This window comes from Sciurus carolinensis, chromosome 5, assembly GCF_902686445.1.
Source record: "Sciurus carolinensis chromosome 5, mSciCar1.2, whole genome shotgun sequence".
Lineage (NCBI taxonomy): Eukaryota > Metazoa > Chordata > Mammalia > Rodentia > Sciuridae > Sciurus > Sciurus carolinensis.
The window spans coordinates 58,438,201-58,442,822 of record NC_062217.1 but is presented as its reverse complement, the minus strand read 5'-3'; the positions used below and the strand labels follow the sequence as shown (position 1 = coordinate 58,442,822).

The window sequence follows — 4,622 nt, the reverse complement described above, 5'->3', positions numbered from 1 at the left end:
TCAAATCAGAAACACATGCGAATAGAACATTTTAATATAAATCTAGACCAGAATAAAGTATTTATACTGAAGATAAAATTATTGTAAGTAAAGAAAGTAACATATGTCTGATATAGTGAAAAACTCTAAAGAACATGTAATTTGAAGTTCTAGGAATAAAACAAAGTGATAAAGTGGAAATGAACCAATGTAAAAATACAAAATAATAATTGCTAAGAATATTCCAAAACTCACAATAGACTCCAAGATACAAACTTGAAAAGAATTACAATCTCCAATATGAACAAATTCAGAATATATCACACCTGAGCACATTGTAGTTGTCACTACAGAGCATATGTCCCAATGCAATCCTATTTACCAGGTTGGTTACAAACTTCCTGACTGTTGTGAATTCTTCTTGCCCATCGTTCATAATTATTGCTTTTCCAGTTAATTGTTCTTAGATTAAAAATAGCCAATTCACTCAGGTGATTAAACTTGTCTCACTGTAGACCTCTTCATGCAATGAATACCTAATTTAGGTCGTGGGGAAAGAAGAGACTACAGGGCTTCCTAGAACATAAAACTCCATTGCAACGGGTGCCATTTTTTGACCAGCTTTTTCTCCAATGGCCTGTCATTCTTCACTCACCCCCCTTTTCTTGAGAAAACTCCAACAGTAGATGACTTGCAACTATGTCACTTTCTTAATTTTTGCTTTAGAAGACAGCTTAAGGCAAATATCATGGTATGTATTTGGAAAGTAAATTTAAAAAATATTAAAGGAAACTGAAGAAAACAAGACACGTATACTTCACAGGAGCATCACAAATGGCAGCTGACTCCTCTATAGAGAAATGAAATCTTATATTCACAAGCATCTTTCAAGTTTTGAAAGAAAATAATTGACCCACATTTTCATATTCTACAAAAGATCCCTTCAAATGTGAAACTCAATCACATAAATATGGAGAACAAATAGTCTCAATGATAATATTGTGAATAGTACAGCAAACATCAAGATTATTGCAAAAGGAAAAGTAATTATTGTTACAACCCTAGAAGAAACATGTGAAGGAGCTTTAACACATTTATGTTGAACTGTATGTCTCTTTAAGGAAAAGAATTATGTTCACAAATAATTTGTGAACAAATTTTTGGTTAAGTTATATGCACTGTGTAGTCTTGCATCAAACATAATCAATGGTTTGGCAACTGGTTTTTATCACAAAATGGAATATGTCTGTGGTCTTCCCAAGTAATGGTGATATTTGGGACAAGTATTCCCTTGTTGGGATCTGAAGTTACATGGATGAAAAAATTTGTGCATGCTCCTAGTTAGCCCAGATGCTGTTAATTTAAAATTTTAAGTGAGGAATGAATTAATTCTTGAAAAAAACAGCAGTGAATTTATAACAAATTCAAGTATTTTGATTCATCTAATCATGATATTTATAAACAAACATATAAATTAAAATGTATTTATGTATCTGAGAAAAGAATAGTGCAACATGACATCAGATATATTCTAGTAGTTGTACAGTAACTGATACAAGGAGTTAGTCAATAACTAGCCATAATAATAAAATACATCTTCTCCAAAAGATGATTGCAATACATAGATTTATTTTCTAGTCAAACATCAAATGACATCATTTGTCTCTGGGAGAATTATTATAATATTAGCAGATGTTTAAAGAAATGAAGGAAGTTCTAGAAGATGACATCTCAGAGATTTAGGGAAGAATTAAGAGCAAGAGAATGTCTATGTGGTCAATTTTGTATAATGACTGTGAAAGAAAAGAAAAGAAAATGTGTTTATTCAGAACCTCTTAGATACCAATACCAAGATAGGATTAAATGTGTGAGTTATTATTTTAGGTTTATTAGGGAAAATAATAATGGTGTTGAAAGAGACCACAGGAATAGAACATCCAATTACTTTAAATATAGGCCCAATAAAGTTTTGCTGTATTTTTTTTTTTTTTTTTTTTTTTTTTTTTTTTTGGTCATTCAGAACCAGCCTTCCTTGTGTATCTTGCAAAACTATACCCAACATGTTAGTCATGGACAAAACCAAACCTCAGGCTGTAAGAGACTCTAAGTCACTGCAACCCTTGGAGGACTCTAACCCAGGGACTCCTGACACAAAAGCCCTTCTCAATTCACTTTTCCCCAGGGAGTTCCTTATCTTCCTAACATTGTGGATAATTACTCCCCACCATTGTTTCTGGATAGTACATTACATAAAAGATCATGGTATCTGATATTATTTCTTCCTTTCTGATCATAGTGCCTTTAATTTCTTTTACAGAGCTCTCTTCGGTAGCACATACACTAAAATTGGAACAATACAGAGAAGATTAGCATGGCCCCTGCGCAAGGATGACAAGCAAATTTGTGAAACATTCCATATTTTTGGAACTACCCTAAAGGAAAAGCCAATCAAAGGACAAGTAAAAAAACAAAAATAAGCCAAAATGAGCAGGAATACAAATCATATCTCAATAACCTTGAATGTCAATGGCCTAAATTCAATAATCAAAAGACATAGGCGAGCAAATTGGATTAAAATGAAGACCCAACAATATGCTGCCTTCAAGAGATCCATCTCATAGAAAAGACATCCACAGACTAAAAGTGAAAGGATGGGGAAAAACATACCATGCACATGGACCCAGTAAAAAAGCAGGGGTCTCCATCCTCATATCAGATAAAGTGGACTTCAAACCTAAGGTAGTCAGAAGGGATAAAGAAGGACATTTCATACTGCTTAAGGGAAGCATAAAATAGCAAGATATAACACTTCTAAATATTTATGCCCCAAACAATGGAGCATCTACATATATCAAACAAACCCTTCTCGATTTTAAGAATCAAATAGACCAAAACACATTAATAGTGGGGGAATTTAACACACCACTCTCACCACTGGATAGATCTTCCAAACAAAAACTGAACAAAGAAAACTATAGAACTAAATTGTGCAATCAATGATATAGACCTAATGGATATTTACAGAGTATTTCATCCATCATCAAGCAAATATACTTTCTTCTCAGTAGCTCAAGGATCCTTCTCCAAAATAGACCATATGCTATGCCACAAAAAAGCCATTAGTAAATACAAAAAAGTAGAGATCCTACCCTGTATACTATCAGACCATAATGGAATTCAATTAGAAATAAATGACAAAATAACAAACAAAAACTACTCATATACCTGGAGACTAAATAATATGCTACTGAATGATGATGCAATGATAACAGAAGTCATCAGGGAAGAAATTAAAAAAAAAATCTTAGAAGTAAATGAGAACAATGACACAACATATCAAAACCTCTGGGACACTATGAAAGCTGTACTAAGAGGAAAGTTCATTGCATTGAGCTCATACATTTAAAACATAAAAAGTCAACAACTAAATGACCTAACATTACACCTCAAAGCCCTAGAAAAAAAACACATCAACAACAAAAATAGTAGAAGACAGGAAATAATTAAAATCAGAGCTGAAATCAATGAAATTGAAACAAGAGAAACAATTCAAAAAATTGACAAAACAAAATGTTGGTTCTTTGAAGAAGTAATCAAAATTGATAAACCCCTAGTCACACTAACAAAAAGGAGAGAAAAAATTCAAATTACTAAAATTCATGATGAAAATGGAAAGATCATGACAGACACCATTGAAATACATAACATAATTAGAAACTACTTTGAAAATCTATACTCCAACAAAATAGAAAATATTGAAGAAATTGACAAATTTTTAGAGACATATGATCCTCCCAAACTGAATCAGGAAGACGTACACAATCTAAACAGAACAATTTCAAGCACTGAAATAGAAGAAGCCATCAAAAACCTACAAACCAATAAAAGTCCAGGACCAGATGGATTCTCAGCCGAATTCTACAAGACTGTTAAAAAAGCACTGATACCAATACTCCTCAAAGTATTTCAGGAAATAGAAAAGGAGGGAACCCTTCCAAATTCATTCTATGAGGCTAGTATCACTCTTATACCAAAACCAGACAAAGACACATCAAAGAAAGAAAACTTTAGACCAATATCCCTGATGAACATGGATGCAAAAATTCTTAACAAAATACTTGCAAATCGCATACAAAAATATATTAAAAAAATAGTGCACCATGATCAAGTGGGCTTTATCTCAGGGATGCAAGGTTGGTTCAACATCTGGAAATCAATAAATGTAATTCACCACATCGATAGATTTAAAGTTAAGAATCACATGATTATTTCAATTGATGCTGAAAAGCATTTGATAAAATACAGCACCCCTTCATGCTTAAAACACTAGAAAAAATAGGAATAGTAGGAACATACCTCAACATTGTAAAGGCTATCTATGCTAAGCCCACAGCCAACACCATTCATAATGGAGAAAAACTGAAAGCATTCCCTCTAAAAACTGGAACAAGACAGGGATGGCCTCTTTCACCACTTCTATTCAACATTGTCCTTGAAACACTTGCCAGAGCAATTAGACAGACCAAAGAAATTAAAAGGATACAAATAGAAAAAGAAGAACTCAAATTGTTACTATTTGTTGATGACATGATCCTATATTTAGAAGATCCAAAAAACTCCACTATAAAACTTCTAGAACTAAT

At 32.7% G+C, this 4,622-nt stretch overlaps 1 non-coding gene across 1 annotated transcript; it reads left to right on the top strand.

Moving 5' to 3' along the window:
- Window positions 1-2,295: 2,295 nt before the first annotated feature.
- On the top strand, window positions 2,296-2,402 carry LOC124986075 (U6 spliceosomal RNA). Its single transcript, XR_007108976.1, has one exon. It is a non-coding gene; the product is annotated as a U6 spliceosomal RNA (small nuclear RNA).
- Window positions 2,403-4,622: the final 2,220 nt, after the last annotated feature.